This window comes from Pinus tabuliformis, chromosome 7, assembly GCF_031772625.1.
Source record: "Pinus tabuliformis cultivar Carrire ecotype Pingquan chromosome 7, CPIR1, whole genome shotgun sequence".
NCBI classification, from domain to species: Eukaryota; Viridiplantae; Streptophyta; class Pinopsida; order Pinales; family Pinaceae; genus Pinus; species Pinus tabuliformis.
Genome location: NC_142293.1, coordinates 200,202,637 through 200,215,104, shown reverse-complemented (window position 1 = coordinate 200,215,104; position 12,468 = coordinate 200,202,637). Strand labels below are relative to the sequence as shown.

The following is a 12,468-nucleotide window of genomic DNA, read 5'->3' as shown; positions in this document are numbered from 1 at the left end:
CCCCTACCCTTTCTCCTAGTTACGCTAAAAGGGTTTCTAAAGACAGTATTGATATCCTCATAGGGTAATTGGTAGATATCTCCTCTTGCTAACACGTGTAGGGTATCCAGAAGATCTTCCCTTACTCCCCTACGCAATACCAACTTTAGTGACTCAGGGTCAAGTGTGTACCTTTCCCTTTTGTAACTAAGTTGGAATATTTCTTCGTAATCCTCTGAGGATTCATCATTGCATATGGTCATCCTAAAATTTTTCTCTTTAGTATCCTTTGACTGACAGTAGTCTTGATACTTGTTGTTAAAGGCTTGCTACATATGAGCCCAAGTTGTGATGCTATCCCCAAGTAAACCCATGAACCAGTGCAATGATGCATCCTTGAGGGTAGATGGAAATAGTTTTAACTTCTCCTCATCATCTGTATAGTCATAGGTTTGTCATATAACATAAAACTCAAATAGGAAAGTGTCAGGGTCTTCTATGGTCAAGCCATGGAAATGAGGTAGGGTAGAGGGGCTTATATTTTTCATCTTATTGTCCCCATTGGTTTCCCTAATGGGGAAGGCACCCTCAACTTTCTCTCTACTCCCTCTGTCATTTTTGTTTTCAGCCATTGGTTCAGTAGGAATTGGTTCTTCTTCTTCTTCTTCCCCTGTAGTTTCTTTAGATATGTTAGGTTGCTCACCTACGAGTTCCTCCAATTCATAGCCACCAAAGAAGAGGGAAGGTTGGATGATTGAAGCATTGGGGGTATTTGGAAAAAATTTCCCTAAGTTATCCCTATTCCTACGAGGCAAGAAAGGAAATGTTTTTGGGTTGATTTTGTGTTTTTTTTTCAAACTTGGAAAGTACTTTGCAGAATTTAAATTGTTGATTAAATGAAAACTATTGACTGAGTGAAAAACTACTTGTTGAATTGAAATCTTGCTTGCAAGAATGGAAAGGAAAGAAAAAAATGTAGAATGAAAAAGGAAGCAACTAAATTACTGTTGCAGAAATAAACTAATGGAAGAATATTAGAGACAAGAAATAGAAGAAACAAGCAGTATTCACATATTACTCAAACAACTCCCCAGTAACGACACCAAAAAGCGATGAGCACCAATATTGCAGCAACAATGTTGCAACTCTTGGGCTACCAGCTTTACTTTGTCAACCCATGGTTCATACAAACTTGGAGGTGTCAGTGTTGTATACACAAGTAAAAGTGATGGTTCTACCTTTTTTCATGGTTCGACTAGCGAGAGACCACTGGAGTTTTCAAGCCAGACTTCTATGGAATCAGAAGAAGGTTGGCTTCTTGATGGAAGAAAGGGAAATCTGCTCCAAGGGAGAGCTACTCTACTACAATAATGAAAAAGACCAAAATTCAATGCTAAATCACACCATTTCCTAATTAACTACCAAGAAACTATGCTTTGTAATAATGCTAAATTAACATGAACCAAATGCTACTATCTAAGCATGGAAGTAAGAAGCATCAATCATCACTAATGTGTAAGTAAAGGGACTGAAATAAATCTATTTTTGTCTTTTTGTCTTTTCATGCAAAATCAAGTTGCAAACTAATTTCTTTTGGTGATGTGACAGGTGGATTAAGGATGTTGGACGATGGGTGGAAGGGTTAGGATATGGTCGGATTGTGTGGGAGATCCTTGGGAGGTGTTGGGAAATTTATTGGGCTTAAATTGCTGCATTAAATTATCAACCAGGGAAACTCGTAAGCTTGTGATGGTGCCATCAAAATATATGCAGGAGTAGGCAACTAACTCTATGTCTAACTAAATTATTTATGATTCAATATAATATGCAAGGGAATAGGCTCCTAACTAAGGAGGTCATGGTTGTCCTTCCCTACAGTATCATAGAGAAATCATTGATTAAAAAAACTTGAAATGAAGACAAGAGAATGAACTTAATTATTGTTCAGATCAAGTAGAGAGAGAGACTAACTTAGTCTCTTGATTGTCCTCTCATGTACTAATCCAAACTAAACTAAGATTCATTCATAAGCATAAGAAATGAAATGACTTGAAACATAAAAGCACAAAAGAATGAATTTCAATTACCATATAAATCAATGGAGAGAGAGCCTAACTTAGACTCTTGGTATCTCCTCATATGATACTTGAAACATAAAAGCAAAAGAATGAATTTCAATCATCATACAAATCAAATAGAGAGAGAGAGCCTAACTTAGACCCTTAGTTGTCCTCTCACATGCTGATTAGATTCTAATTTAAAACTCATTCATCAATCACAAACAAATCCTCAAACATCTAAACAAGTAAATGAAATAAGATCTAATATGAAATAAAATGTTTCTCTCATCCTTTTAGAGTGAGCTCAATTCTCATAAGAACAAGACAAATTATTCCATATACTACATTAAGGAAAATTAAATCTAAAACTACATAATGGAAATATATGTAAAACTTATATCTAAAACTACATAGTGGAAATATATGAAAAATGAAGCTTTATTCTATGCCATCACAAGTTGGATACAATGCTCTAAGAGTCCTCCCTTTGGAATGGAGGAGGTACTCCTATTTATACAATAGGATGAGATAACAAACTCATAATGATGATCCACTAATCTCTCTTTTAGTTCCATACATTTCTCAACCATCTAGACACATAACCCTATCCTCCATGATCTCCTCCATGAGGTCCATGATTTTCTCCATGATATTTTCCATGAGGTTTATCTTATCAAATTCGAATTTGATCATTCAAGGCCACATAAAGATGTCCTGGAAGCTTCCTTTGTACCTACACATGTCAACAAACTCATTCTAATTGTTAGGTAAAAGTATAAGCATATTATTTTCTAAAGTTTAGCCATAAATTCACTTAAAAATGTTAAGAAATAATAAACTATGGAAAAGCATAGTTATAACCCAATAATGAGGTAAATGGAATGATGTGGAGGTGGAATGGAGGTGACATGAAGGTAAAATGTGAAGATATTGGTGAATAATGGAGTGAAAATAGGGACCATTGTGAGGCCCAACATTTGCCCCAAACTGAAGGTATTGCATGTCCTCATGCAATCTATTACATTACTTTTTGGTACTTGAGCTTTGGCTTAAACTCTACATGATATCATTTACATAACTTTTGCAAAGCATTATTTTGATGAATTACAACTTGGTTGGTTCTTGTGTTTCAACCATATTTTGTTTGTTGCATTCAATGTATGATCTTTGCATATTGATAATGTGATTTTTGTTGCAGAGTATTTTTGTAGGAATGCATCATGGTTGGTTCTTGTGTAACAACCATGATTGTGTTGGCATCCAATTAACTTTTAAATACTTTTGTCAAAGCCATTTGTAAGCTCATGTAATAATGGCAGAGTATTTTTGTTGGAATGCGTCATGGTTGGTTCTTGTGTAACAACCATGATTGTTTTGGCATCCAATTAACTTCTAAATACTTTCGACAAAGCCATTTGTATGCTCATGTAATAGTGAATATATTTTGAAGGTAAGTGGGGTTTAGAATGTGATATATGAATGTGAATATGAATGTGACAAAGCATGTACGTAAATGTATCTTTCCCCTTAAACGGATGGTTTGGGCAGTTATGTGAAATGGGGAAAAGAAGGGAAAAGGAAGTGAAGTTTTTCCAAAAATTATTATTCTAAATTTTCAAGGAATTTAATGGTTAAAAGTTAGAAAATATCATACCTTAACTTACCCTTCCAAAAATGGATGAGAGTTGTGCACGTGTGGCTGCAAAAATGTCGTTCATAGTCCTCCTTACTTGGTTGTGAAAATGGTGGATGAATCATGCATGTTCAGCTGCCACAATTATGCTCTGAAGCTTCTTCTTCAAGTTGTGGATGAAAGATGGATCTGTATTGTCGTATCGGCTGCTGGATCCTCTGCTACTAGATGATGAATCTGATGAGTCTGCTGAATATGGCTGAAAATCTATAAGGCTTGGAAGGTATACAAAATATATAAGTGACATTTCCCTCCCAGCCTTATTGATTGACTTGTCCTCAAGTGATGGCAAACTGAAAAACAATGAAAAGAATTTGGCTTCATCTGCTACAGAATATGGGTCTTCAAGTCTTCAATGCTCGATGGCACAAATCTTACTATGTGATTAAATGTGTCGATGTCAAACATAGCAAGAAGTTGTTGACTTAGTGGCCGTTAATGAGTGCCCCTAGCCAACACAAGAGCTCCCACCATTGATTCCAATGGGAGTCAGGATGCCTAACACATCTTTGTAGGTACAAATAAATTTGTCGTAGTCAAGTCACCTACAAGATCCAACAAACAAGGGATATTAATGTACTCACATTGTTCATTGGCAAGAGTACTTGCCATTAAGGAATGCAAGCCTCTAGGTGTTGTTTCAATGATACTTAGACTCTAGGACTTTGACTCAAGCAGGGTTTTATTGGTAGAAATGAAGGGGAATGATAAGGACAAAGAAAATGGATGGATGTAAGGAAAATGCATGGTGGATGAATAAGAACTCTTGCTGTGAAAAATGGATATGGAAGTGTCACACTTTATGGATGCACGAGTGGTGGAATTCAAAATCTTTTTCAGAAAGGGAGATGGAAGGTAGTGGTTGTCGAGATGGATTTGTCGTCAGAATTTTTCATGAATTTAGTCTTTGGAAGACTAATGGACGTCACAATGTAATCTCCTGAATGATCACTTTGTTATCCTGTAACCTGTGAAAAAAACTTGGCAGAAAGAAAACATAAGTTTGTTCAAGAAGAATTGCGCAGGTCCTTCATGATTCTTACGCAAAAATTTCATACCAAATAAAACAGATTTAGGAAAAATCAAAGCATTGAAAGTAACTCAATTCATGATATCAATTTCAATCCAATCTTAAAAACAACCGTGAAAAGTAATACTCCCTGTTTGTCAGATAACTCATGTGCTTGGCAATTCTGTCCTGCATATTAGTGCATCGTAAAGTGTACAAGAACCATGTGATGAGTTTATGCCAACTTGAAGCTATCGAAAGAAGAATCCTCCAATGTTTGATAAATCGATTTTTAAAATTTGTTTCCAAATATCCTATTTTTTTTATTTGCAAAGCTGTGTGAATTTTGTGAATTTTTATTTTTTTTTTTTGAATGAAAACATAATTTTTTATATATGTTGATTTTTTTATTTTTTAGATTTTTCTTTAAACAATAAATTAAAAACATAAATTTTTAATTTATTATTTAAGTTGAAATTTTTTTAAAAAATCAACAAAATTTTATTTGTTATGTTAAACACACATGGAGAGTAAAAACAATGGGAAAGATAAATCATTCAGTACTTTTTATTAACAATAGATATACATTTATAGTACACATATGTGACTCTTGGGATTCAGATCCCAAGGTCTCTTGGACTGCTTAGTCTTTCTGACTTCCACACTAACCCTTTAGGATTAGGTGTCCAACATTCCCCCCCTTAATCCGAAGGGTTATGTATGAGTCCAAGAAGAGAGTTGTAATACAAAATGTGCAAAAAATACATGGCAGCACTAGGTTGAATGTGCTCTATGAAATGTTGGTAAAAAAGGGCGGTGGTTTAAGGATGACCACCAACACTGGAACGCTTAGTGCAGTTCCCGGAACTCTTCCAAAACTGGCAAGAAACTGAAGTTTTCTGCTAGAGGAAGTGTTCTCAATCTGTGATGGTTTAAGGATGACCAACAACTCTGGAATGCTTAATGCAATTCCTGGAACTCTTCCAATACTGGCAAGAAGCTGGTGTCTTCTGCTAGAGGAAGTGTTCTCAATCTGTGATGGTTTAAGGATGACCAACAACTTTGTAATTCCTGGAACTCTTCTAAAACTGGCAAGAAGCTGGAGTCTTCTGCTAGCGGAAGTGTCCCAGATTGCCAACTGAAGGCATGTTCAGGCATCTTTGTCTCTGGCTGCAACTCTGAAACTGGTGTGGCAGGTTGTGGCTCAGGCTCACTTGATGTGACTTTGAAGCTTGTAGATGACCATCATTTCCCCCCCTGTCAGATACAAGGTGAGAAGATGGAGAAAACTCAACTGCAAGACTGTTCAATACTCTAGAACAAGTTCTAACATGCGTTTGGAATATCTTCTTGGCTGTTGATGCCCATTGCCAAGAAGCGATCCATCCAAGATGAATCTTTGTTCTTGCAGGACGTTTATTTCTGAAGCATCTGTGTGAAGAATGGCTGGTTTTATGACAGTGCTCACATGGATGAAGATCAAAACAGTGATCTTTCAGATGGCCAACTCGATCACAGTGTTGGCATTTCACGATCTGTTGTTTTTGTTGTTGTTGTTGTTGCTGTAGAAGAGGGGCAGAGTCTGGAACAGCTGAAGCTGAACTGTCATGAGGAGCAGGTGAACTGTCATAAATGAATCCAGCACTCTGAAACTGAATGGGCTTGGCATATTCTGGAATATGAAAGGACAAGTCCTTGTCCTATCCAAGACCTGTTCTGTGCTTGTTGTGAACAAGCTGTTCCCAAGGTCTGATGATGGGCTTGGGAAGTGCAGATTGAGTTTTTGCATCTGCATGTTCAGCTGCTGCTTTATTTGAATAAACTGTAACATTATTAACATGTTGCTGATGGGTGGTTGTATCAATGTTCTGAACAGAAACAGGTTCAGAATGGTGTCTATTTTTATGTAGCTCTTCTTGCTGTAGCTGTGATTCAAGCTGCAAAAAATCGATCTTTTCCTGTGCATTTTGTAAACATGTCTGAATTTCTGAAAGAAAGGCTTTGTTAATTTTGACTATGCTGTTAGCAGTGGACATGATTAGAGTTCTCAATAACTCTAATATTCTTTCAAGCTTAGCCATTTTTCTACACCTTAAAAAACCTCCAAATCCCACAGAAAAATGTAAGCTGCTAAATATCTTCAAGTTGCATGAACTGTCGCAAGAAGCAATTTATAGGGCCATATGGATGGAACTGTCCTATGCACCATTGACATGTCAAGGAAGAAAGAATACAGACGACAAAAAGCTCAGGTGATGGATCTTGCTGCTGTTGCTCATGGACCACTTACAAAATACAATGCAGTTTGGTTTGAATGTTTGAAAACTTTGATATTTTGTACCCTGGTTCACATTTTTTCTTTTGAAGCTAAATCCATATAAATATAAAATACAGGGACGGTATTCTTGATGTGACACACATTCATCATTCGGGACAGAAACACACTTTTTTTTTTTTTTTCGCTTATTGGGAAGGCGAGTGAATGGTGACTGGTGTGAGGACATAAAATGAACATTTTCTAGTGTACATTTTGCTACCTTGGAGAGAACCCCAGAGCATTCAAACAAATAAGATCCTTTACAGGCCTTAATTCCATAGAGAGTGGAGAGGAAATTACAGTTTACCGGGTGATAAGACAGATTTTGCACGATCAGATATGACAGGCTTCATGCAAACATCTTTTTTCTTTGGCTACATGTCTTGCATATGCTATGGTTTCTTTCTCATGCTCGAAACAGTTGGTTTCCGTGCTTCTTTACTATTTGTCCGCCATATATACCGCTCAATAAAGTGCGAGTAGCTCTATATACGTGGATGAACACAATCAACTTTTTGTTTCATATTCCCTATAATGTAATGTAGACAGTGATTCCCGTGCTCATTGACTTTGCTCGAAGATCCCATGTTGGACTGTAATTACACTTGGAAAGAGAACTTTGAAAGAAGCATCATGGTGAGAATCGACGAATATCTTTATAATTTTTTTTTCTAGAATCGAAACACTAATTTAGGTAGAAGTGACGACCACTTTAGACTTGGTTCATTTTGACCTTTTTATATGCCCATTAGACTTGAGAGGAATCAAACCTGATCTGGTTTCTCGGACTTGATTCAACTTTTTCAGTTCTGTGCTTTCGAGTTCTACGAGGTCCGGGTTTCGATCCCCACTGCATCAGTTTCCTGCAACAATGCCTCCCCGCGCTGTGAAGAAGAATGCCGTCACAACCCCCTTCAAAAAAATGGCGGCCAAGGCTCCAAGCAAATCTCCAAAGACCCCGGCCAAGTCCGTGAGCTCTAGCCCACCGAAGGCAGAGCCCGAGGTTGTCGAGAAAGAAGAGTCGAAGCCATCGCCCAGCGTTGAAACACCAAAAGCCGAAGAGAAAGCCGTTGAGCCGTTTCAAGATTTGAACGAGCCAAGTGTCGAGGCTGAGGCCGAGGCCGAGGCGGAGAGAGAAATTCCCATAGAAGATGCCATTGAGGAGGAGAAAGAATCCACCAAGGATACTGGTAAGCCCTCTGCAGAAGGTAGCGAGGAGGGCGTCAAGGGAATAGAGTTGGAGAACAAGGAAATCGATACAGTAATGCACGAAGCACAGGATAACGAGGGTAAGGATAATGAACACTAGGATGAGCGGGTTGGATCAGTGATAAACCGGTGAAAAATTATTCTTTTTTTTTATCAGTGATAGCTACAGTGGTTCAGATTTCAATCCTTCAAGCTCGGAAAGGAGCAGACTTCTGGACAGTAAGAACAGTCTCCTTTGCAGGCTCGGATTTGGGACAGAGAACGGTGTTTACTAAACCTCAGACCTATGAGGATTGGCATAATGAACTTCAGAGCCATAAACAAGGTAGCGCTTCATTCAATGGTAGGTATTCCTTGCTGACGGTATGTCAGGTATTCCTGCGCGGAGAGGGGCAGCGATACATTCAAAGATTCATGCTCAGAGGGACAGTACCAGGAGTAGCGTTACCAGCAAAAACGTACACAGCGACAGAGATGTCAGTGTCAGGCCCAGAGCAGCGTAGGACAGAGCAGCGATATTCAATTACTAGCATATCCCAGGCAGGGGCAGAGCAACGCAAGACAGAGACGTTATATATGGCAGAGGCAGCATATCGGGAGCGCTGGAAAAGAATATGGCAGAGGGCCAGGACTAACATGCACATAACAGGCCACAGAAAAACAAGCGGCTCTGATACCATGTTAAACACACATGGACAGTAAAAACAATGGGAAAGATAAATCATTTAGTACTTTTTATTAACAATAGATATACATTTATAGTACACATATGTGACTCTTGGGATTCAGATCCCAAGGTCTCTTGGACTGCTTAGTCTTTCCGATTTCCACACTAACCCTTTAGGATTAGGTGTCCAACATGTTAAAACATAATAATGAAAAAAACTATCACTAAAATAAAGTTAGTTGTTTTTTTTTGTTTTGTTTTTTTTTTTTTTTTTTTAAATTAAAAATAAAATAAGAAAATATTTTTTTTTAAATAAAAATAAAATAAAAATTATTTTGTGTTGTTTTGATTTTTTTTTTTATTATCAACACAAAATATTTTTTTAATTTTTATTTAAATAACAAACAACACAATTTTTTTTTATTTAAATAACAAATTAAAAACAAATGTTTTTAATTTATTATTTATGTTGAATTTATATATATATATATATATATATAATTAAAATAAATAAACTATACAAACAACAACAAACCGTAAGCAAAAATGGCGGCAATGTATTCCTCCTCAGCCCAGAAATGGCGGGCAATCTCCTCGATCCATATCTCCTCTCCATTTCAGGGTCAATAGCTGCTTCAGTTCCGAAAGAACAATAACATTCCTTTTCTGTCAGAATAGTTTGGAAACTATGCGTAAAGTTGAATGTCATTGAAGAAATGTCATATGCCGGGTGAGATGTAACTTCCACCAGAGCGTCAACAATCATCATGGAGTCAACCGAACCATTTGCAATTAACTCAACATAAGAATCCCCCATTTCTGCAAACAAGCGAGCCATTTCCTTCTCAATCTCGTCATCCTCCATGTAAGCTTGATCGATTCCAGATTCTCCCCGTTGATTATGCAACCTATGGTGATATTGGAAACCGTTTGAGAAGAAATTATTAATTTCTCCTTTAGAACATCTGCATGGACGGATTTCCTGCTAGCATATCCAACGTCGAAAATACATGATCCTCGATTACAACAGGTTAACCACGCGGCATTGTCAGTGGACATTAAGGTGCACACATGATATTCGCAAGGGATCGGAGTTGAGGACTTTCCAGTTGCCTGGTACTTGGTCCACACTACTTCGCTGCCAGTGTCGAATAATAAGTAAAAGGATTCAGGTGGCGTACCAACTGAAACCTCAAAGAAAAATTCTCCTGTTGTTACGCTTAATGGAGTATTTATATCTTTCATTTGATAGTCACCCGGCTGCAATTTATGAGCATTGAGTCTAGACCTGTGCTGTAGCACTTCAGATCTCGCTTTGCTGCGTAGGACTGCTTGTTTCACGCGCTCGGCGGCAGTGATATTTGGAAAGAGCAATGAATCTCTATGGTAAAGATCTGTTCTCAATCCATTCGGCAGTTGCGCCGAATTAAAATTACCGACATACCTCGTGCATTCGATCAAGGGAAGGAAAATAATTACAGAGAAGAATAACGAAGGAATGATAATATGAAGCTGGCGTTTGCAGCCAGCAGTGGCAGGAGATTGTGCAACCATACCGACCATGGAGATGGTCAAAGCAATTTGCCTCGCCCTCGTATCGCTATGATCGGACATGATAATAATTAATTTGAAGTTTGGCAAGCTCTCTCACTATGCCGCAAAATCTTATTGTATTTATGCCCCTCGTCCCACCGCACGTTTGTGCGACATGCACACCGCCTTCCTCAACGCGTCACCATGAAGACGCCTCTTTTCTGCTGACTCGTCGGTTACCACACCTTGAGCATCTTAAACCCTAGATCAAATCGAAACAACCAATGCAGAAAAATCAGGATTCTTTGATCATGCTAGAGAATCTTGGCACGATCTCCTCCTTATTTTATGAATTGAAACCTGATATTTCTCATGGAATCAGTTGAGTCAGATCAATCCTCAGTTCGGAGGGTCCATCCGGGCGAGGGTTTGAAAGTTCTTCTTCTTCGATCCATTTTTCTCTTCGCCATTGTGAGGAGGTCCTCTTGTTCTTGCTGGTAGAATGAATTTGCGCCCTACTGAATACGATTTCCATCTCAGCAAAGCAGCTTGTGTGAGAGTCATTAACATTGATAGCACGGAACAGCAGGGAACAAATCGAGCCAAATCGTGGCAGCTGCTGGGCGATGGCCTTCTGAAATTCGAGGTTGCTTTTAAGTTTTTTTTTTTTCGACCTGAGTCTCGGGCTGAATATCGCCCACCTCTCCAATCTCAAAGCCTAATTGCAACAGGTACTTACAAATCAAATGTCTCTTCATTCAATGAGATTAGGAATGATACTAAGAATTTTAATTCGTATATATCATCACCCCAATATTTCTTAGATTAACTACAGTACCCAATACCTAGGTATGAAGATAATTCGCTGCCATCATCAATTCCAGAGTAATTTTAGGTTCAATATGAAATTCAGTTTCCTTGCTGCTGGCATATTGCAGAGACCAATAAAAGTATTGACAAACTTTCTCTAGAACAACAGTACTAATTTCGGGAAATCTGACTTCTCCAAGTGTTGTTTCCGTGAAACTCCCTGTAGATGTTAGCATATTCTTGAGAGTGTTGGAGACAAGAGCTGCCTTCCGATCAATAACGAATTCAAAACCCTCTGCACTAATGAGTTTGACTGTGTCCTCCTTCCTCATTTTGCTGCCTTTCGCTGTCAAGAAGAAGGACGCCGATGCCGCACTTGCGATGATAGGAGGATTCGATCCCCAACCAATTGAATTTTATTGCATACAATTGCTGGAAACTAAGAAACTCGGAGCATTACAGGTTCCTTGACTGGATCGATGGCCAGGCCAAGGAAATCCCAACAAGAATAAGTAATGAAATGCAAAAGGTGGATATTTTTTATTTTATTTTTATTTTTTAAAGTCTAAAAACAAAAATGGTAATCCTATATAAAAAACAAAAAAAAATGGTTAGTTGTCAAAATGATTTTTTTTTTTCAAATATCAAAAAAAAAAAAAAAAACAAAAATGGTTATTTTTTTTTTTAAAACAAAAGAAAATGGTTAAATTTTTTTAATATCTAAAAATAGCAAAAACAAAATGGTTGGGTTTTTTAATAATAATAATATATGTTATGATACATATAGTATTATTATTTTGTGGAATTTTTTTTTTTTTAAATCTAAAATTAAAAACTAAATTTTTTTATTTTTAAAATCTAAAACTAAAAAAGCTAAATGTTTTATTTTTTATTTTTTAAATCTAAAATTAAAAAACTAAATTTCATCTAAAAATTTAAAGGTGTTTTTTTTCATTCACAAAATTCTCTATTGTCTCTGTGCAAATTAGTTCTCCAGCAAGAGTTTTTTTTAATTTGAACAAAATCAATAGAATTTCCGATCTTCCTGATCGCAAGAAGCGCAGGAAGAGAGCATACTAATCGCTTGATTCGTTTTTATTTATGCAGGGGGGTTTTTTTGAAAAGACGAAATTGAAAACTAGCTAAACACTAAAACATAAGAAAACTTAAACTTAAACTCCTTTGTGAAGA

At 37.2% G+C, this 12,468-nt stretch overlaps 1 pseudogene; it reads right to left on the bottom strand.

Moving 5' to 3' along the window:
• Window positions 1-11,312: 11,312 nt before the first annotated feature.
• Window positions 11,313-11,722, bottom strand: LOC149246541 (uncharacterized; annotated as a pseudogene).
• Between the last annotated feature and the right edge of the window lie 746 nt (window positions 11,723-12,468).